The sequence below is a fragment of the Macaca fascicularis genome, chromosome 1, assembly GCF_037993035.2.
Source record: "Macaca fascicularis isolate 582-1 chromosome 1, T2T-MFA8v1.1".
NCBI lineage: Eukaryota > Metazoa > Chordata > Mammalia > Primates > Cercopithecidae > Macaca > Macaca fascicularis.
Window position 1 is genome coordinate 140,167,693 of NC_088375.1, and position 23,808 is coordinate 140,191,500.

General features: G+C 41.0%; 1 protein-coding gene across 8 annotated transcripts in view; it reads left to right on the forward strand.

Annotated features, from left to right (window-relative positions):
* Positions 1-18,039: 18,039 nt before the first annotated feature.
* Positions 18,040-23,808, forward strand: part of ARHGAP29 (Rho GTPase activating protein 29) — a 75,559-nt gene continuing 69,790 nt past the window's right edge. For 5 of the 8 annotated variants that reach the window (XM_074001245.1, XM_074001251.1, XM_074001216.1 and 2 more), the window contains exon 1: positions 18,040-18,206. The gene's annotated coding sequence lies outside the window, so the exon portion shown is untranslated. Of the gene's footprint in view, positions 18,207-18,873; positions 18,961-23,808 lie in introns of all 8 variants that reach the window. The other 3 variants (XM_074001253.1, XM_074001260.1, XM_045366970.3) reach the window with 1 other exon arrangement.

A 23,808-nucleotide genomic window follows, 5' to 3' on the forward strand; every position in this document is an offset into this window, starting at 1 on the left:
ATTTTCCTGCCAGCATTGCTAGAGAAGGGCCAGTTCTTCCTCTTATTGCAGTTGCCTGAACCCTAAGTAGGTTTTGGTTTCCTTTAATCAAATGCAGCTTGACCAGAAAGAACACCACCATGTGCCTTGCCCTGCTGGCTCATACAATAGGCCAGAAACAAAAGCAATGTTTCTTCCTAGTCTCCCTGCATTCACATGCTTGTTCTATGCCAAGTCTATAGCAGCTGCTAGAGCGGAGGGGCACCAGATGCTCATGGATTTTTGGACTTTGGCTCCCATGAACCAAGAAACATTTCCTCACCCTCCTGATTTTGTGCTCCCCCATTCCCTCTGGTGAAATAGCCCCCACAGCCCCTCACCTTGTAGAACCCACTAAGGTGACCAGCACCCCCACCCTTGAAGCAGGGTGATTCAGACATTCAGCAATAGGTCTAAGGAAAAAGTCACTGGAGTCTGAGGAGCAGAAGCAGTAGCAAGGCGGGAGACCCCCCGCAACTGATAGATAAAAGCACCTTGGTAGCTTTTCAAAATTGGTAACGTAGAACTGGGTAAGAACACACTATAGAGGGATGATCAGGGCATTCCAGGCAATAACTGCTGGTTTATTTCTTAGAGTTTCTTCAGTTCTGAGTGGCTGCCCCTATTATCCACTTTCCTTCCCAAGGCATGTCCCTGGAAAGGATTTGCTGGAAGAAGGATGGTCTGAGACTGGACTGCCCATACTCACGTGTTAGGCCCCATGTTCTCAAGAGAAAATTGAAATTGGAGGGGTTAAAATATCCTATCCACATGGCTTCTGGAGCAGGGCCAGAGCCAAGGAGGAAGCAAGCCCATCAGGAATGCGAGGTCATGCCTGCCAGGGCAGCTTACAGATTCAGCTCACAGGGAAGCCAGACCCGGTCAGCAATGCCAAGGCAGAAGGGGAGCCAAACTGGGCACTGAGATACCATATGGTGGGCCAGAGGTCAGAAGGCAAGTTAAGATTCTGAAGCCAGAGATGGAGCTTCAACGAAGCGAGTCAGGAAGGACCTAACAGAAGTAGGGCAGGGCTGGGATGTCTGGGGAGTGGCATAGAGTTCGTTAAGATGTAACTGGCAAACTGCCACGGCCCTTCTATGCATAATTAATACACTCCTTTTGTATTCTGAAGCAAAGTCTTGAAGTATCAGTTTCTCACCAGGCTTGTAACATACAGGCCAGGGCATGCTGGGAATAGTAAAGCCTTGCACCAAAGTGAAGGGGAGTCACCAGAGTCAGGGGCAAAGCTAGGGCAGAAGTGGCAACCTAAAGGAGGGGGTGGCAATAAGGGACCAAGAGTAAGCAAATGCATAGAAAATATAGCTCCATTTCACAGATGTCAAAGTCAAAGCAACAACTAATACAGGAGAGTAGCATAAGGGAATGGCCTCAGTGGCCTTGGCAAAGACCGGAGATGGGGTGAGATGGAGGATTGTGACATGCAAAGCTAAATCATCCAGGGAAGTCTATCTAGTAGGAGGTGGAGAAGAGCAAGAGATGAGCAGGTGACCCAGCCCCAGGTAATAAGGCAGGCCGAGATGATGCAGAGAAAGCAGATATCAGCTTGATGGCAGAATATAGGATGGAAGTCCCCTGAGTGAACTCAAGAGCCCAAAAGAGGCAAGTGGAAGGCTGCCATAAATGGGCATCCAGGGGCATTAGGGAGAACCACTGCCTGAACACACTGAAGCATCTCTGTCTTAAGTTTTGGCCTGTGAGCCAAAGACCATTTCCAGACCCCAACTGACTAGTAGGGGAGGGCTGTTGATGTTCTTCCCAAATGGAGTCTTCTCAGTCTTGGGACGGAAGGTGCAGGCTTTGGATGGTTGAGCACCAACCATGAATAATGGAGATGAGATGAGAATTAACACAGAATCTAATGCAAAAAGACTCAGTGAGGAACCAAAGAACTCCTGAGCCTCAACGAGAATTGTGCTAAATCATGGAAGAAATCAAGGGCTGCCGTAGTCACATGGCCATTCTACCGCCATCTCACTACAGCTACTGCCAATATGCTACTGCCAAGATTGTGAATAAGTTTGTTCTTTCTGGAGATCAATTTGGCATTACGTACGAAGAGTTATAAAAATATACCCAGCCTTTGACCCAAAACTTATACTTCTAGGGATCTCAACCAGGGAAATAGGATTGATGCAAGCTCAGCTTTATTATAAGGATGCTCACCACTGTGTTATTTCTACCCAAAGAACATTGGGAACTATACAAGCACTCAATGATAGAGAACTTTTAACTGGCTAAAGTAAGGAACTTCTACAAAATGAACTATTATGTGGCCACGTTAAATCATGCTCTTGAATGGCATGGGAAAATGTTTATATTATAAAATGCTAAGTGAAAAATGACAGAACAAACCAAAGTACCCAGTGGTATATATGGAATAATTTCAATTTTGTGAAAAATTTACATATATCCACACAGGAGGAAACATTGACTGAAAGGAAAAATATAAAGGTATTAATAGTCACTATCACAGATAGTGATATTATATATTATTTTAGAATTCTAACCAATTTTCTAAAATGAATCTTGTATTATTATAAGCAGAAAACATAAACATATTATGTAAAACCCAAGGGGAAATAGGGAAGGGAATGTAATTTATTACACTGAAGGGCTCTGCTGCCTCATTTGGTATTTCATAATTATGCATGAGTACATGGTCTGCATGATGTCTAACATTGTTAGAGCACTGCATTTTCTGATTGCAGATAAAAACCAGATGCACAAGACCCCAAACCTTTTTTTTTTTTAACTTTTAAGTTCAGGAGTACATGTGCAGGTTTGTTATATAGGTAAATTTGTGTCACAGCGGTTTGTTTTACAGATTATTTCATCACCCAGGTATTAAGCCTACTACCTATTTATTTTTCCTGATCTTGTCCCTCTTCTCAACCTCCACCCTCCAATAGGCCCCTGTGTCTGTTGTTTTCCTCTATGTGTCCATGTGTTCTCATCATTTAGTTCCCACTTATAACTGAGAACATGCAGGATTTGATTTTCTGTTCCTATGTTACTTTGCTAAGGATAATGGCCTTCAGCTTCATCCATGTTCCCACAAAGGACATGATCTTGTTCTTTTTTATGGCTGCATAGTATTCTTGGTGTATATGTACCACATTTTCTTTATCCAGATTACCATTGATGGCCATTTAGGTTGATTCCATGTCTTTGCTACTGTGATTAGTGCTGCATATGAATATATGTGTGCATGTGTCTTTACAGTAAAACGATTTATATTCCTTTGGGTGTATATCCAGTAATGGAATTGCTGGGTTGAATGGTAGTTCTGTTTTTAGATCTTATAGAATTGTTTTCCAAAATGGCTGAACAATGTGTAAGTGTCTCTTTTTCTCCACAACCTTGCCAGCAACTGTCATTTTTTTGACTTTTTTGTAATAGCCATTCTGGCTGGTGTGAGATGGTATCTCATTGTGGTTTTGATTTACATTTCTCTAGTGATCAGTGATGTTAAGTTTTTTTCATATACTTATTGGCTGCATATATGTCTTCTTCTGAAATGTCTGTTCATGTTCTTTGCTCACTTTTTAAGTGGGTTGTTGGTTTTTTTGTTGTAAATTTGCTTAAGTTCCGTATAGATGCTGGATATCAGACCTTTGTCAGATGCATAGTTTGCAAACATTTTCTTCCATTCTGTAGGTTATCTGTTTACTCTATTGATAGTTTGTTTTGCTGTATAGAAGCTCTTTAGTTTAATTTCCATTTGTCAGGTTTTGCTTTTGTTGCAATAGCTTTTGTCATCTTCGTCATGAAATATTTTCCCTTTCCTATATCTAGAATGGTATTGCCTACATTGTCTTCCAGGGTTTTCATAGTTTTGGGTTTTACATTTAAGTCTTTAATCCATCCTTAGTTGATTTTTATATATGGTATAAAGAAGGGGTCCAGTTTCAATCTTCTGCATATGGCTAGCCAGTTATCCCAGAATCATTTATTCACTAGAGAGTCCTTTCCTCATTGCTTGTTTTCGTCAGCTTGCTTTGTCAAAGATCAGATGGTTATAGGTGTGTGGCCTTTTTTCTCAGCAATCTGTTTTATTCCATTGGTCTATGTGTCAGTTTTTGTACGTGTTCCATGCTGTTTTGGTTACTGTAACCCTGTAGTATAGTTTGAAGTTGGCTAGTGTGATGCCTCCAGCATTCTTCTTTTTGCTTAGGATTGCCTTGCTTATTAAGGCTTTTTTTATGGTTCCATATGAAGTTTAAAATAGTTTTTTTCTAGTTCTGTGAAGAACATCATTGGTAGTTTGGTAAGAATAGAATTGAATCTATAAATTGCTTTAGGCAATATCGCCTATTAAATTATTTTGATTCTTCTTATCCATGAGCATGGGACGTTTTTCCATTTGTTTGTGTCATCTCTGATTGCTTTGAGCAATGTTGTGTAGTTCTCCTTATAGAGATCTTTCACCGCCCTTGTTAGCTGTATTCTTAGGTATTTTATTATTTTTGTGGCAATTGTGAATGGAATTGCATTCCTGATTTGGTTCTCAGCTTGACTGTTGTTGGCGAATAGGAATGCTAGTAATTTTTGTATGTTGATTTTGTATCCTGAGACTGCTGAAATTGTTTATCAGCTTAAGGAGCTTTCAGGTCAAGACTATGGGGTTTTCTAGGCATAGGATCATGTCAAGATCCCAAATCTTAACCTTACTTCTAAACTACAAAATCTTCTTAATTTTGTTGAGATGTAGCTATACTTGACCTGCACGCATAACACAGTAAAGCCAAATGAGACCCAAACTTGTTATAGTAAACACAAATAAGTGTTTATTACTTCATTATGTTCAATTATGGAGACAACATTACATTAAATGAGATCAGTGTTATAATAACCTATGTGCCTTGATTTATAAAGCATGTCCGAGCTTCTGCAGCAGGCAAACTGGAAAAGGGGAAGCAACAGAGCTGAGGTAAGAAGGTCTGGCCAAGCAATAGTAAGGGACTTTCCAAGTGTTAATGTCTAAGAGGAGAGTGTACATTCAGAATCTCTGGATTGTTTCCAGGAAGTCCAGTTGGATGGAATTCGGTAGCGGCAGATGGTGGTTTCATGGCCTTGTTTTTCAATGTTTCAAGAACAGAGATGCATTTACCTTAGTTAATGGGGGTGCAGAACTAGGAAGCTGGTATTGCAGGGATACACAGGAGGATGTAAGGAAGTCAGGAAGCACTCAACAGCTGCACAGCTATGCCTCACAGAGACCAGAACATCATTTACAAGATAGAAGCTGCTTTAGAACACAATGCAGTTTGAGTTATCCTGTGGCCCTCAGACACCAGCATCAGCTGCCCTAATGCTCTGCCACTTTTATGATGATGCAGCTGTTCTTGTCTCTGTTTTACTATTCCTGCCACTACCAGCCAACTTCCTTCATTTTTGTCTCATGGCCTCAGCTCACTAATGGCACGTGCTACCACATGATTTCTTTCTCTGTGTGTCTTTCCAATCTCTCTAACTATTACCAACAGCTGGGCACCCATACCCCAACAACGCATTCTATTTAAACTTTCCAAGACAGAAGGTCCTATTGATGCTATTGATTATTCTTTCCTTCATTAAGTAAAGCTTCCTTGCCAGATTACTCCATAGAACACTGACAGGCTTACGGATGAGCTGCTTTTGGACAAGACACCCAAATTTGGTTGAATCAGCTGAGGTTGGGATATAGGAGCTTGTGACCAGCTGTCTTCAGAGTTGCTCTGGGCATTCCAAAATTGAAAGTGTAAGAAATCCCTCTCCAATGCAGAGAGTCCATCAGATTTGAGGCAGGGCCCCTCCAGGGGTAAGAGTAAGGAAGGGATCTGTTTTTAGAGAAATGAAAGCTGGTTTGGTTGTCAGAATCATAGTCTCAAAAGGGAAACTGAGTCAGAAACCACTCAGATAGACAGGGCAAACACGGCAGAGAATGGGAAAAGCCTACCATATAATGCACACTTGAATGTCCACGGCTCGCCCCAGGCATAACAGATTTTAGGCTTGTGATGACATGGCAAGTGGTGGTAGATATTGGTAGATGGACTTACTAAACACAAGAAAGTCTTACTCAGGACTAGATCAGAACTAAGCCATTTTGAATCAACACATGGAATGCCTCTAGTCCTCTACAGAAACGCCATAGAGACTTTTGCATTATGCAGGGAGAACACTTTTCCTCTCTGGAAAGTTTATTCTTCAGTCAACAAACAGTGAGTCAGAAAATGCTTTCTGAACTTTTGACTTGAGAGCTTTCAAATTTAGACGTCCAACACAGATTTCTATTCCATCTTGAAAGGGCATTTTAGTATTTAATTTTTTTTCTTTATCATGTGTATTAGTTTCCTGTGGCTGCTTTAACAAACTACCACAAACTTGCATCACTTAAAACAACAGAAATGGATTCTCTCACAGTTCTGGAGGCAAGGCAGGCCCATGCTCCCTCTGTAGTCCCTAGAGATGAATCCTTCCTTGCCTCTGCCTAGCTTCTGGTGGTTGCCGGCAATCCTTGGTGTTCCTCGGCTTACAGGTACATTGCTCCCATTTCTACCTCTTTCTTTATACAGCTAACTTCCCCTTGTGTCTCTGTTTTCTCTTCTTGTACGGACAACAGTCATTGGATTAAGTCCCACCCTAATCCACTATGACCTCATTAGAACTAATTACATCTGCAAAGACCCTATTTCCAAACGAGATCACATCCTAAAGTTCTGGGTAGACATGCATTTTAGGGGGACATTACTTGATCCACTGTAACATGTCCAATCTTTGGTCAAATTAATACTAGAACAAAAATTCTATGCTTTTCCTAGTCTCTGTTGGATGAGTTATATTCATTAATTGTATTTCTAAAATGGATACAGGTCACAGAGATGACTGAAACTGTGAAACCTCAAATCTTTGACCAGCTGCCCATTACTGGCAGAGTTCCAAAGAATCTAGGCCAAAGGAACAGACACCTAGTAAAAGAACACTGCTTATGACTACTTGGGAGTTTGGCCCTAAACCCCACTGACTGCCCCCACCCCACCTTGTTCTAGAGATTTGTGCTGAACCACTTGGCCTGTGTTCTACATACCTGAATGAAAACAAGAAAATATCTTCTTGCAGACTCAGAGTCAAGACTTTATGATTTTCCATGGTGACAAGAGCTCAAAAATGACTCACCCAAATGAAAAACACCCCAATGGAAAGAAAAACTTGATCTGTCTACAGTGGGAAGCAGCAGACACAGAGGATAAAGATGTGGGTTTTTTGAGTCAAATCTGACATGAGTTCAGATCCTTGGTTTTGCCACTTACTAGCTGGGTGACCTCATTCAAACTAATTAGTCTCTTTAAGTCTCAGTTTCCTCATCAGAGCAATGGAGATTGTAATATCTTCCTTATAGGCAATTGTGAAGAGTAAATAAGATAATCTATGTAAGACCTTACCACATGGGAAGTGCTAGCTATAATCATTACTAAGGCCTCGAACAACTGGCCTAAACTGCCCCTATCAGGCCTGTTGTCTCCTGGGCCTTGCCGTGATTACCAGTGGAACTGCCTAAAGCAGAAGGCTTTCCCCTGTGGGATTCCCCCTAAGACCCTCTCTCACTAGCCCATGAGAGAGAAGGTCTCCAAAGAGGGAAGGCAAAAAACACTGTAGTATCAGCTAGAGTTTCTAACTTACAGGTGACAGACTAGCAGCTCTCAAGCCAGATTCCACCTCTCATTTTTTTTTTTTTTTTTGGCCTGGACAACTTTAAAAATTTGGAATTTATTGACCACATTAAAAAATTCAGAAATGTTCTATAAAAATCCAAATTTCTGGCTTAAAAAATGGAGAGACCAGGCAATATTGAGCATAAGTTCTCCTATGACTAGAGTACACATTTACTGTATTGTGCAAATTGGCACACTTTTGAGACTGAGAGGAGGGTCTATTAATAATTTTACCTGAACGATTAGTGTTAACTGAAATTGTCCAGGGCAAATTAGGAACAGTCACTTTAACCATGACCACAGTGGTATGGAGCTAAGTAGGAATGGATGCTTCCTGCAGGAGGTCTTGTCTCTCTGTTTGTCTAAGGTTTTGAGTTTTCAGCTGCTATTTTAATACTTTGTCATACCATACCTAACACTTGGTTGTCCATCACCAGAATCCAACATCCCTGATCAGAGCTTATATCATCATCTTCCTTCTCTAAAAAAGAAAAGGTATGGCGTGAGTTATCAAATCAGTGCATATACTGAACTTCATTCCGGTGCTCTCAGGGGTTCTGATAAGATTTCCAATAGGGCAAGACTACCTATGCAATGTTGGCAACACTCTGTCATCATCCAGTGCCTATTAACTAGTCCTTGCTGCTCTTATAGGGCATATATCATTGGGATAATGTCGCATGTGTCATAGATACATTGCCAGCTTTTCATCTCCTTCTCCTTCTTCTCCTTCTTCTTGAGACGGAATCTCCCTCTGTCACCCAGGTTTGAGTGCAGTGAAACGAGTGCAGTGAAACAATCACAGCTCACTGCAAGCTTGAACTCCCAAGCCCAAGCAATCCTCCTACTTCAGCTTCCCAAGTAGGTGGGACCACAGGCATGTGCCACTATGCTCAGCTAATTTTTTTTTACTTTTGTGGGGACAGGGTTGCCCTATGTTGCCCAGGCTGGTCTCAAAATCCTGGGTTCAAGCACTCCTCCCATCTTAGCTTCCCAAAGTGCTGAGATTACAGGCATAAGCTACTGCGCCCAGCCAGGATTCTTTTTTTTTTTTTTTTTTTTTGAGACGGAGTCTCGCTCTGTTGCCAGGCTGGAGTGCAGTGGTGCGATCTCGGCTCACTGCAACTTCCGCCTCCAGGGTTCAAGTGATTTTCCTGCCTCAGCCTCCTGAGTAGTTGGTGGTGCATACCACCACGCCCAGCTAATTTTTGCATTTTTAGTAGAGATGGGGTTTCACCATGTTGGCAAGGATAATCTCCATCTCCTGACCTCGTGATCTGCCTGCCTAAGCCTCCAAAGTGCTGAGATTACAGGTGTGAGCCACTGTGCCCGGCCCAGCCAAGATTCTTGAAGTGCCTTCTGAATCATAAAAGGATTGGTTTGAGAGGATCATAAATCAATTCTTTGAAAATTCTTAATTTTCAGTCTCCATCCAATGAATGAATTATGTTTCAAAAAGTTTGCTTTTAAGTCTAGCATAAAAAACCTGAAAAGTATATTCCTATAGAAGCAATGTTGCTTCCCTATTCCACACACAAACATACACAAAGTAAAATAAAAAGTAAACCATAGAATATATGAAGATTAATATTGTTAAATCTGTTTCTGGGTATTGGTTAAATTGGAACTCTGTATTTATGTAAGAGAAAGTATCTCCTAAGCAATTATTCTTAAGAAATTCTGACCCAAGTTCAGTAGAAGGGAAGTAACTTATGAAGGGGTTCTGGGGGATTCTCCTTCTCTGCCCATTTGTATGTGCAAAGTGTTTATCATGTAATATTTGTAGGGTAGGTACAATCTGTGTAATAAATATCGAAGCTCTTCATTATCAAGAATATTTGATGAATACAGAAAATGTCATTCCTTGATTAAAATGGATTATTTAAAACTTATTGGGAGGAATAGAACTAACGACCTACAGTTGGTGGTTATGTTGGAGAGAGTCCTGCGTGAGGAGACAGGTGACCCTGCTTTGAGTTCAATCTCTTCTATTAACTTGTTGTGTAATTTTGAGTAAATAGTTCACCTTCCTTGAAATACAGGTTTCTTAGTAGCTGAATAAGGATGATAACAATAATTCATATTTCACAGACTTGTTTTGAAGACTGAGATAATGTGTGTAGCAGAGCTTTGTATACTGTGAAATGCTATAGAACCAAAAAAAATAATGCTTATTGAGCTCATATTATAAACTAAGCAGGGTGATGGAATTAGTATTATTAACTAGCCACCAATACTAATTGCAATGGCAGCAACAGTATCCCTAAAACTGCCATACTAACTCTTCCTCTCCCTTCAACTCTGAGCAGAAATGAATCAATCTCCTCCCACTGAAAATTCTTTACTTACAGAGCACTAGGCTTGTAAACATCCTGCCTTCTCATTTTAATGACAATATTACAATGGATGTGATGCCTTATCCTGGGCCACACCCCAGAGTAGGAGTGATATTGACTCATTGTGACTTGTGAATATTAGGAAGAAATGCCCCACTTAACAAGGTAGATAATGGCAATTTTCAGCCACAGTTGGACTAACACTTCTACAGGGAAGGGAAGAGGATGGTCTTGGTTCCAACTAGAACCCATCAGTGCTGTTATTATTTAATTCCTATAATTTGAATGGTGTTGCCTTATGTGTTACTTTGCTAGGACTGCCATAACACAGTACTGCAGACTGGGTGGCTTAAACAACAGAAATTCATATTCTTACAGTTCCAGAGGCTAAAAGTCTGACATCAAGGTGTCACCGTGGTTGGTTTCTTCTGAGGACTCTCTCAACTTGTAGATAGATGGCCATCTCTCCCTGTGTCTTCACATGGTCTTCCCTCTGTGTGTGTTGGCGTCCTAATCACCTCTTCTTTTAAAGACACCGGTCATTGGCGAGGGGCTGCATGCGCTAATGACCTCATTTTAATTGAAGTACCCCATTTGAAGCCCCTATTTCCAATATAGTCACATTCTGAGGTACTGGGTGTTAGGACTTTAACATACGAGTTTGGTAGAATGGAGGTGGCAAACACAGTTCAACCTATAACGCATTGTTAGATAAATCAGTAGTCTACTTTGTTCTCAAGAAATTTTCCGTAAGCTGTGATCTTTGTGTCCTTTATCTTTTCCTCTTCCCCAAAGCCCTGTCTCCACTACCAAAAACTACCTTCAGTTTTCATAGCACTTCAGATACTGATTCATGAATACAACATTGTTATTGGCATCTGGCAGCTCCGTTTCACTGACTTGTTGGTGTTCAAGAAAAGCTGTGCAAATTAAAATGCCAGCTCTCTGTGAAACATCTTCACAGGGTACTTCTGGAATCCACTGTCCCTCGATCCACATCCTATGCTTATATTTTTTGACTCACTAAGCAACTCCAAGGTCTGGATAAGACCACTTGCCTACTGGTCTACTCATTTCCTTGGATTCTGTTTTTTTAGTAGGCTTGTTTTACCTTTTAGTCATTTTTCCTGAATGGAGATCTTTTTCCCCTCTTCTTGGTTCTTAGTCATTACCCAGAAGGAAGTTACTAGAAGTCAGATTGCTAAGCAGTATTGTCTTCATCAACTCACAGAAGAGATCTAAAGCACTTCTCACCTTGCAGCCAATTCGCGCTAACTCCTAAGCAAGGCAACTTACTGTCTTCATGCCTTGTTTGCCTTTCTATCTGTTCTCCACCCTGAGTCTACTAAGCTGATGGTTTCAATGACATTATGTAACAGGTATTTCATCAGTTTTTTGGCTAGTAGGATATATGGTTATGTCTGTGACCTCATATATTCTAGTACCATGTAGCTCCCAGACAAAATTTAATTGCATTCATGAGTATCCTAAACTGAATATGTCATCAAGAAGAATAAGGTAAAGGGTGTCAATACATCAGTGACAATCAATATTTTTGAAGCTCTTTGAAGTAAAAGCATCTATAGACATTTCTAGACACCAATATTATAGAATTATTAACTCATAGTACTACTTTCTCTTGTGTTTTCCTTCTTCTAGTTTAAACCACACGTTGTCAGCTATTGAGATAATTTCACAATAAAATCATTTAAATTCGAGTATCTAAATGGTTGGATGATAATAGTTCTTATAATGCTATAAAATGTAATGTTATCTTGAGTGAATTTAAAAACAGGTTTCTAAACCAAATATTTTCCAACTTTTACAAGCAATCACTTCTCAATCCTCTGGCAAGCATGCCACAGGCAGCCACCCCTACATAAATATGTAGTTGGAAAGATAAACACTCATTGAAGTCACTAAGTCACTAGTGGTAACATTGTTTCTCAGAGAGTTCAGCAGTACTTGCTCAGTGGGTAGATAAAGAAAGATTAGTAGTGTTTCCAATGGGCTCTACTCCTTCCTAAAGCCAGCCAGCCTTCTCCCTTAGAGAAAAGCCTTAATGTGTGCACGTGCGTGTGCGTGTGTGTGTGTGTGTGTGTTCCAGATGCCTGCAGACAACTTTCTACTTCGAGAGCAACCCAAGCTCCTCATTGGTTCTGTGTTAAACCATCCATCGTTTAGGGCCATTAATTTTTAGTAACAATAAATTGGACCTCCAAAATTATACAAGTAAATTTGTAGAACAAATTTCATATTTCAACATGTTAGTATAGCTCAAATATTTACTCATTAAACTAAGAATGATTGAGGCAGGTGCTCCCGTTTAATTTCATAGGTTTACAGAGATTTTGAAACATTGAGATTTTAAAACATTAGTGTAGAAGGGGCCCTGGTCTTGGTTCCAGTCTAGTCAGGCCAATGACTAACTGTAATCCCTGGGAAAGCTGGGCTGGGATTTCCTTATAAAATAAAAGAGAATGGGTCGGGCGCGGTAGCTCACACCTGTAATCCCAGCACTTTGGGAGGCCAAGGTGGGCGGATCACAAGCTCAGGAGATCTATACCATCCTGGCTAACATGATGAAACCCCGTCTCTACTAAAAATACAAAAAATTAGCTGGGCGTGGTGGCATGCACCTATAGTCCCAGCTACTCAGGAGGCTGAGGTGGGAGAATCACTTGAACCCAGGAGGCAGAGATTGATTTTATCAGAAAAACAGATCTCATTTTGTTATAGGTATTTTGTGAGGTTCATAGAATACACAGGTTAAGGGGAGCAGTATTTGTTTTCTTATCTAGTCAGCATTTGGTGAATCGATGAAAGAAAAAAACAATCACAGAAAATGTTCACCCCTCTACTTTAAAGAAGGAAGGAAATAATTTAAGATTTTTTTTTTTTTTTCATTAGAGACGTCTTATTAGAATACTTACAAGGCCATGGGGATTTGTTCCCTTTCCCTTACTCTAAAACTTTGGCTGATTGGGTTGTTCTGATTGTTTGGCGTGATTCCAACATTTATTACTGATGTAAGTACACCCTTGGTAGCATGGGCAGGGTCAGGCTGTGATTGTCTACTAACCTGCCCCTGAATGTCAGGAGGTTTGCCTTAGGACTCCCTGGACTACTTCTCCTGCCTCTACAGCACAGGGTGATCTTTGACAAACACCCCAGCCAACGCTGCAACTATCCTTTATTTACCCGTTGAAAGTAACAGAGGCAAATGACCAGAGGCTTCACTTTTACTTCTATGATAAAATTGTGTTCCTTGGAAGAAGCATTCTTCCTTAAGTTACGAAGGCCTCTAAACTAGCAGAGCCCAGAAATCCAAGAAAGGGAACCACGCTATGAGTAGGACTTTATAATGTAAGATCCTTGAGTTACTTACGGCTCTTTCAGATAAATATTTGCTGAAGTCATGAAACTTGTCATATGTTAGTATATTGGTTACAAGCAGCTAAAGTAAAATCATTCTCAAACAAAGTAATGTGGTTCTCTTATCTGATTAAAACTCTCAAAAAGTTAACAAATTAATCTTTTCAAAAGATAACTCTAATGTTTGGGTATATGTATTGTTATTTTCTTTAAATCTTTCATTTGTTGATGAATTCCAAGTACTTTTCCAAGGGTTGGAAACACAGCAGTGAACAAAGCAGTCAGAGTCCCTTCTTTCATAGAACTTAATATACCCATACTAGTAAGGGGACATTTAAAAAATCTGTAAATAAACTAATAAATCTATATCAAGTCGGTAGAGGGATAAGTGCAGAAGTTAAGCAGAGTAAGGAAGACAGGGAGTATCAAAAAGGTGGGTGCTATTTTTATGGAGGAGTCAAGGAAGATGTCAATAATCTGGACTATTTGAGGAGAGACCAGAATGGAGCAAAGAAAAGGGAGCAAGGAACAAGTCACACAGATGTATGGGAAAAGCCAATTCCAGGCAGAGGAAACAGCAAAGTCAAAAGTCCTGAGGCAAGAGGGACTTTGGGGTACCTGGGGAAAAGAAAGAAGGACAGACAGTCAGAAGTAGAAGAAGAGGAGTCATTTCCTAATATCTTTTTCTAAGAGAGGTATAGTCAAACTTAACTTCATGTTAATGTCAATTTTTATAAAGTCCAGCAGAAATTCTTTATTGAACTTCTTCTGTGTCTCAGCTTTTCATTTATAAAATGGGCATGATAGGCCAGGCACGGTGGCTCATGCCTGTAATCCGAGCACTTTGGGGGGCTGAGGTGGGCGGCTCACGAGCTCAGGAGATCGAGACCATCCTGGATAACACGGTGAAACCCCGTCTCTACTAAAAATACATTAAATTAACTGGGCGTGGTGGCGGGCACCTGTAGTCCCAGCTACTCAGGAGGCTGAGGCAGGAGAATGGTGTGAACCCGGGAGGCGGAGCTTGCAGTAAGCCAAGATCGCGCCACTGCACTCCAGCCTGGGCGACAGAGCCAGACTTCATCTCAATGATAATAATAACAATAATAATAATGGCACTTCATAGGTTATTGTGAGGACTGAATAATTTATGAAATGTAAAGTATAATTAGAAGTGTATCATTAGCACAATAACTAGCCATTTATAGTTTACTAGCATGGAGTACGCTACAAATGGCTAGTTATTATTACTACCACTGTAATCTTTTTATTCACAGTAGTATCAATAATTGCATTTTTAAGGCTAATATTATTTTTGGCACTGACCATAAATTATTAAGGGAGTTACCTTATACATGTTACTAAGACATCAGATAGAGTTATAGTATGTGATGGCTCAAGCACACAGGTTTATATCATCAAAGTCTTATAAGAAAGTTTAAAATATATTAAAAGTTGGAATTTGAAATGTAACTTAATCTGGACATAACATGAGTATGATATCCTTATCTATATACTCAAATATTTATTTATTTTTGTCAGTCTTAGTTTCCTGTTCTCATGACAGCACAGAATTCTTGGATGTTGGTAATGTCTTTCACATTCATTTCCAGCATGAGGTCTGAATTGATGCCTTGTTTCTCAATTACACCCATCATGGAATCAAGATTAATAACCTGCTTGGTGAGTTTTGTCCACCTTGGAATCTGGAGGCTTTGTACTCACTGTGGCCTGTCAGGCTCTGAGTCGTTCATTTTACGTGCCCCAGCAGTGAGGTCAAGGACAGCCGCAGTCCAGGGAGTCCAAGGACTGCCTGCCTTGGGGCCACCATTGTAGGTTTCCATTATTTCTTCCCCTCTTCCAGGCATTATTCATCATGGTTGAGAAGAATCTGAGAGTGGATTTAAAATTCCCTGATATATCCCCTGTGCTCAGAACAATGTCTGGCCACATTAGAGGTACTCAGTAAATATTTGTGGAATCAATAAAAATACAATAGACATGATGGACAATGTGGGTCCCTCTTATACAGACTGCTGTTCAAGCGTGGCAGAGGGAAGATCACCTGTCCACTCTGCTCCCCTGTGGGGCTGGGCTCCTACCTCCACCAGCCACATGCAACATGCACGTTTGTGATCAGCCCCTTCACCTCAGGGAACAGGATATCTGGGATAGACTTTGCTTTAGACATGAGGTTTTTGTGACCATCATATTTGGTTCTACTAGATACAACCAATTTAGCACAGTTTGTGATTAAAAAAAAAAATCACACTGGAAGAATTTTTACTTCTGGACCGACTGATCATTCCCTCAGCATCCCTCCAGAAAATTCTTAGTGGGGACCCATTCTGGATTAGATACAGACCTAACTAATGTGGTAGTGTGGAACTTTCAATCTAATTAGCATAAACACTGCCAAAAACCATGGCACCAAAACCACAAGTGCCACAAGAATAGTATCCTATGTACAATATGATGTCAAATAGGGTGACTAATTTTCTTTCCTTCCGGTTTTTTTTTTTTTTTTTTTTTTTTGAGACGGAGTTTCACTCTTGTTGCCCAGGCTGGAGTGCAATGGCGTAATCTCAGCTCACCACAGCCCACACCTCCGGGGTTCAAGCGATTCTCTTGCCTCCGCCTCCCAAGAGCTGGGGCTACAGGCAAGCGCCACTACACCTGGCTAATTTTTTGTATTTTTACTAGAGATGGGGTTTCTCCAAGTTGGCCAGGCTGGTCTCAAACTCCTGACCTCAGGTGATCCGCCCACCTTGGCCTCCCAAAGTGCTGGGATTACAGGCATGAGCCACTGCGCCCGGCGGATGACTAATTTTCACTGGAGAGAACAGAACGGCTTCAGAGCAGGGGCAGGATTCTCTATCATGGAAGGAATGAAGAATATTTCAATAAGCAGAGTGGATATGTGTTAATATATACTGTAATTATAAAATAATACCACATCATCTGTCATATATGCTTCATTAATGCAGTATCCAGTTATGCCTTTGATTTCTTGTTTGTGTGTCTGTTAGTCCTTATCCTTCAAAACCATGATCACAAGCCACTTTAATGAAGAAACATTTAAAGGTAAAAAACCTAGTTGGCTTATAAGGATGATTCAGGGCACATGCTGAGTCAGTGTTAGAGGATGTGGTGGAGATATTGCCCTTTATTTTTTAGTTTCTTTGCCAAACAGAGCCACTTGTCCCACATAGCAGATGTTTGACATTCACTCTTTCTCAGTTAATAATCATATTTACTTATAAAAATGACCCAGGTGTGGTGGCTCGCACCTCTAATCCCAGCACTTTGGGAGGATGAGGCAGGAGGATCCCTTGAGGCCAGGAGTTTGAGACGCCTGGGCAACACAGCAGACTCCATCTCTATGAAACATAAAAATAAAAGTAGCTGGGTGTGGTGATACGAGCCTGTAGTCCCAGCTACTCAGGAGGCTGAGGTGGGAGTATTCCTTCAGTCCAGGAGTTCCAGGCTTCAGTGAGCTATGACTGTGCCACTGCACTCCAGCCTGAGCACAGAGAAAGGCCCTGTCTCTCTCTAAAAACAAAGCAAAAACAAAAACTACCATCTTCCTTTGAGAATGTTTTCAAATATATTTCTCCTAACGAAGAAGGGTGAAGAATATGACAGATATGTAATCTTTTTGAAAAATATTTAAAGGGAAGATGACATTAAGTGATTTTTCCAAACTCCCTTTCCATAATTTTACCCATTAATCAGCTAATATTCAGGGAGTGCTTATGTGTCAGCACAGTTTGAAAGGTATTCTTAGTAGAGTTGGTAAGTGTTACTAACATATATTATATATAAATTCAGTGTTTTGTTTTCCTCCAAACATGATATGATGTGTGATCCAACATCTAGATAAATGCTTTATTTTGGTTGTGCCTTCCCCCACCGTGTTGAACAGTCCCATGACTCAAGGAGCACCTAATGGTAAGAAGCAGGTGGCATGGTTAGGGACGTGCAATCAACTAGCATCTACTGAGCGCCTGCCATGTGCCGCGGACTGTATAATAGCTGATGTTTTGAGTAATTTATTTAGTTTGCTGAAAGTGACAATCAGTTGAAGACAGAAAAGAGTGGGGGAAGTTTTAAAGTTAAGCACAAAATGTACTTTTGTTTTGAATGGGAGAAGAAGGGTGGAGGAAGACGGCCGACAAAACAAGTTGAAGACCTGAGTCCTGACTGGAAGGAGTTCAAAATGTCCACCTGAGAAATGTCTAATTTAACAAGGACAGAGAACCTGCTCCCTGCAGGAGGGTACAAAAGGTGACTTTTCCTCTAAGTCGCTCCGCCTGCCCCGCTGCAAGTCAAAAGGGCGGCCGAATGAGTAAGTGGTACAAGAATGAAAATTCTTTAGGGTAACTTTAGGCGGCCCGGGATGCTGGCACAATTTCAGGCCGGGCACAGCTGACCGCTGCCTTCAGCGCGCGAGCTACAGCCGCCCCCACCTGCCGCGGTCGCAGACCCCGCCCCCGGGAGCGCAGACCAGGCCAATGGGCTGGGCTCCAGGGGGCGGGGCGGGCGGCCGGCGCGGCTGTGGGGGTTGCTGCAGGGGCGGCGGCCGCTGTGGTGGTGGTGGTGGTGGTGGTGGTGGTGTCTGCGGCTGCGGCTGCGGCTGCGGCTTGGCCGGGCGTCCGCGGGCCGTGGGGGATGGGGGCAGTGAGCTCCAGCCCTCGGCGGTGGAGGCGGCCGTAGGTGTGGGGCGGGCGTCCGCGTCCGGGACGCGGGATGGAGCGCCGTGGTGAGTGTGGGGAGGTGGCGCTCACTTCGGCCGCGGCGGTCGTGGCTCCTGGCTGTAGTCCGCGCGGGCGCCGGCGAGTTGCCGTCCAGGGTCCGGCCGGGGCTAGGGGCGCGCCCGGCGAGGCAGGCGCGGATGAGCGGGAGGACGCGGGCGGGCGCTGCTGGTACGCCGCGGACCCCGGGTGCGCGCGTTCCGAGTTGGGCAGCCGGCGGGCAGCTGGGGAGAAGCTGGCCGGGTGGATTTTCCTCCCCTTCCAGGACCCCCCGAGCGTGTCTCAGCCCCGCTAGCCACCCGCCCTCATCGCCTCACTGCGGAATTCACGGGCTCCTTTACCCTTCCCCCATTGGTTTCCTTCACCGGGTCTTCAAGTCCGTCTTTCTCACTTGGGATCCTTTTTGGAAGTTTGGTGACGTTTTCTGAAATTTCAGTCTGACATATGTAAAGGCCGAGTAAAACAACAGACATTTCATGTTCCATATTTACTTTTTCTTATTGCACTTCACCTCACCTAGGCCCTGGCTATTAGGGGAGGGAGATCTAAGGTTGTAAAACACCGTTTTGCGCATTCTCACTGTGTGCCCCTTCTGGAGCGTCTCTGTCGTTCCCTCCCACCCTACTCCTGCCGTTCTCGCTCCCCGCTCATTACTGCCCTTCCACCTTTTCCCAGCCATGGCTCTAGGGCAAGTCGTGTGCTCTGCAAAATCGGAAGGGACAAGCTGGGAGATTGCAGCTACCACCTGGAGAGCGGACCCCGGTGCGTTTGTTTCCCTAGGTGTCCCAGGACCGGGTCTGTGATAGAAACTTGGTGTTCCGGGGGAAGGTCTTCCCTTGGTTTAAACAGAGCAGTCAAGGACGTTCCTCCCTTGTCTTTCAGCCCCTCTGATAGGTCCAGAGTTTATTTCACCTTTTCACCACCACCACCCCTCTTTAAAGAGCGAGGGTGGCGTTCCATATTGTGTTTTTTGGATCTTTGACATTCTCTATTTTCTAAAGATGGATCTTTTTTGGGCAAGGGGTGGAGGGGTTAGGGGGGAGGGGAATGTTAGGAGGTGTTTTATGAAAGTTCCAAGTAGCTTTTTGTTCTACATTTACCTTTTTCTTTATTATTCTTTGGGAATTAGCTTCACTTCCTCCTCATTCAGTTTGGGAGAGTAGATTCCTTTTTCAAGAAAAATACTTCAAAATTAGATATGAAAGTGAATATTCAGAATGAGTGAATCACGACAAAATTATGGGAGTCTTGGAGATTAGGTCCCTTTCTGTAGTGATTTCTTTACACAGTTTGCCAGACATGCCATTTCAAAATGCCTCCTTGTTACAGGAACTGTGTAAGTGAGCAACCCTGATGCTTAAGCTTCATGAGCTTTACGGTATATACAGTTCTTGTCTCATGATTCTGAGAAGAGTTTAAGAGTGAACTTGAAGAAAGTAGAATAGGCCTGAGTAGAAAATGTTTCAGTCCCCCCAAAAATAGAACTTTGGCTGAGATGTAGAAAAGCGCTGCTCAAGAATGCATAGTGGTTGGTCATTACTGCTCCCCTCACCTCCTTAAAATAGAATATCCACCTCAGTTGTAAGCACCTTCACTTCCTCGCCTTTTAAGGCTCTTGACCTAGGAACATGAGCTTTTATATTTTATAGCCACTGCTCTTGGTCCCGGGGGTTAGCACCACATTGAACAAACTTCATGCCCAGAGGTTACCCTAAAGAATTTTCATTCTTGTGCCACTTACTCATTCAGCATTCACTAAGAAAATTTAGTCTGATCCCATTTTGTGGTAGACAGTCCTGTAGAACCTTTGCATCTTGGGTAGCAGCAGACAATACTGATGGGGCCCAAGGTATAATATCATGAGTTTCCCAAGTATGTTGAATGTCCTATGGGAAAGTAGAGGGATGCTTTATATTTAGTGGAGGAAATGAAAGGCTTCTTGCAATTTCCCCCACACCTACACCACCAAGGCATTCCTAAGCAACCGCTGAAATTCTTTTGTCATTTAAGATTAGGTTCATATTCTCTAGAATTTTATGTAAATGTAATCATGCCAAAGATATACAGTGTGTGCGTGTGCCTGGCTTCTTTCATTTAGCTTAATGCTTGTGAGATTCATCTATGATTTTTTGCTATGTCATGGATATTTATGTTAAATAGTATTCCATCATAAGGCTGTACCACAGTTTATCTGTGGATGGAGATGGGGTTGTTTTGGTTTTGACTATCATGAAAAATTGCTATGCATTTGTGTGCAAGTTTAGGGGTGAATGTATGTTTTAATTTCTTTTGGATGCATGTAAAATGAGAATTACTGGGTTGTATGTTAAATGTATGTTTACCTGTGTAAGAAAATGCTAGGCTGTTTCACAAAGTGATTGTATACCTTGTGTAGAAGCATGTATTACAGTTACAGTTGCCCTACATCCTCACCAACAGTTAGTATTTCAGTCTAGCTGAAATTAAAATTTCTTGCGACTAGTCAGTGGTATCTCATAGAAGTTGAAATTTGCATTTCCCTGATACTAATGGTATTGAGCAGTATTTCATGTGCTTATTGCCCAGTTGTGCATCTTCTTTTGTGCAGCGTATGTTCACTTCATTACTCATTATTTTATTGGATTGTTATTTTATTTTTATGGAATTGTAAGACTTCCTGATATATTTGGTTACAAATCCTTCGTCAGATGTTTTCTCCCAGTTTGTGACTTGCATTTTATTTCAACACTGTCTCTCAAAGAGCAGAAGTTTTGAATTTTTTTTGTTCAATTTTTTGTTGTTAGTGTATAGAAATAAAATTGATTATAGTGTGTTAACTTTGTATTCTGTGACCTTGATAATATTCATTAATTAGACGTAGTAGCTAATTTATAGGCTTCTTGAGGTTTTTTTTAGGTACACAAACATATTGTCTCTGAGTATTTTACTTCTTTCTTTTTAAATATGAATGCATTTTATTTCTTTCTCTTGTCTTACTGTACTGGCTAAGACCCACAGTAACAATATTAATCCTGATCTTAAGGAGAAAACCTGTAGGTTTTTTTGTAGATGCCTTGTATCAGATTTTATCAGATTGAAGAAATTATCTTCTATTCCTACTTTGTTGACTGTTTTAATCATGAGTGGCCATGGAATTTTGTCAGATGCTTTTTCTGCATCTTTTGAGATGATCACATGGTTTTTTTCTAGTGAATGTTAAACTAAGCTTGCATTCCTTGGACAGACCCTTCTTGGGCATTATGTATTATCCTTTTTATATATTGTTGGATTTGACTTGTTAATACTGTGTTAAGAAATTTGTTGTGTGTGTGTGTGTGTGTGTGTAATATCTTTGTCTGATTTTGGTATCAGGGTAATGTTGGCCTCATAGAATGAGTTGGGAAGTGTTCTTGTCTCCTCTATTTTCCAAGAGTTTGTATAGGATTATTTTATCTGGTTCAGTGAATTTTTTAAGTGAAGCCCATGTAGGTGTAGTTTTCTTTGTGGGAAATTTTCAATAATGAAATCAGTTATTTAATACATGTAGGGCTATTCACATTTTCTATTTCTTGTGTCAGGGTTAGTAATTTGTGTCTTTCAAAGATTTTTCCATTTAATCTCAGTTTTTAAGTTTATTGGCAAAATTGTTTGTAACATTCCCTTGTATTCTTTTATCCTTGCGTCTGTAGGGTCTGTGCTGATGTTCTTTATTCCATTCATATTAGTGATTTGTGTTTTCTCTATTTCTTGATCAGTCTAGCTAGATATTTAAGAATTTAATTGATTTTTTTCAAAGAACCAATTTTTGGTTACATTGATTTTTTTCTATTTTCTGTTTTCTAAATCATTGATTTATGTTCTTATCATTATTTACTTCAGCTTACTTTAGGTATAATTTGCTCTTTGTTTTCTAGCTTCTTAAAATGGAAGCTTAGATCATTGACTTTCGACATTTCTCTTTTACAATAAAGCATCTAAAACTGTGTATTTATCTAACCATGACTTTTACTGTGTAATCTCCACATTTTGAAATGGGTTTTCATTTTCATTCAGTTCAAAATATATTAAAATTTCCCTTGTGGAAATTTGACCCATTGGTTATTTTAAAGTTATATTTTATAATTTACAAATATTTGGGGATTTCCTGGTTATCTTTCTGTTACTAGTTTCAAATTTAATTTTTTTTTTTGATCAGAGGACATACACTGTGTGATTTCAGTCCTCTTAAGTTCATTGGGACTTCTTTTTATCATCCCATATATGGCCTATCTTAGTGAATATTCCGTATACATTTGAAATGAATGTGTATTCTGCTGTTTTTTGGTGGAATCTTCTGTAAATGTCTATCAGGTCAAGTTGATTGACAGTGCTATTCAAGTCTTCTATGTCCTTACTGATCCTTAATGATTTTCTGTTATTCTATTACTGAGAGAAGAATGTTGAAATCTTAACTGTCGTTGGGGATTTGTATATTTTTCCATACATTTCTCTCAGTTTTTTTCTCATATTCTGCATCTCTATTTTTAGGTACAGATACCTTCAGGATTCTTGTCATTGTGATGAGATGACTCATTTATCGTTATGAAATGTTGCTTTTTATCCTTGGTAAAATTCTTTGATACCTATATTATAGAGCTACTTTGGCTTTCTTATGATTAGTGTTTGCATGGTGTGTCTTTTTCTGTTGTTTTACTTTCCATATATCTGTGTCTTTATATTTCAAGTCTGCGTTTTAATAGGCAAAATATAGTTGGGTCTTACTTTTTTACTCTGAGAATCGCTGCGTTTTTACTGGGCTGTTTAGATTATTTATATTTAATGTAATTATTGGTATGATTGGATTTTTTTTTTTTTTTTTTTGAGACGGAGTCTCGCTCTGTCGCCCAGGCTGGAGTGCAGTGGCGCGATCTTGGCTCACTGCAAGCTCCGCCTCCCGGGTTCACGCCATTCTCCTGCCTCAGCCTCCCGAGTAGCTGGGACTACAGGCGCCCACAACCGCGCCCGGCTAATTTTTTGTATTTTTAGTAGAGACGGGGTTTCACCGTGGTCTCGATCTCCTGACCTTGTGATCCGCCCGCCTCGGCCTCCCAAAGTGCTGGGATTACAGGCGTGAGCCACCGCGCCCGGCTGGTATGATTGGATTTAAGTCTGTTACTTTGCTGTTTGTTTTATTTGTTCCATTTTTTGTTTCCTTTTTCTTCTTGTCCTGCTTTTTTTGTTGTTGTTGTTGATTTTTTGAAATTCTGTTTATGCCCACTATTGGCTTAATTAACTTTATCTCTGGAGATTTTATTATACATTTTTAACTTACAGTATACCTTCAAACAATATTACACTACTTTACCTATCATGTAAGAACCTTACTGTATACTTTCATTTCCTCCTCCTTTATGCTATTGTCATACATTTTGCTTCTGTATATGTTATAAATTCCACAACATATTATTACTTTTGTAACAAAATTATAAAATGTGCCTGTTCTGAAGCTTTGTTGGAGTGTGGCTAGAGTACAGTTTTCACTAGAGCTAGGTTAGATGTACTATGAGGCCTGCCCTGGGATCTCCCCTGGGGTGTTCAGTAGGTCTCTCTACTCTGGCTGATGAAAATTTGGAGTTCTTCCAGTCCTGTGGG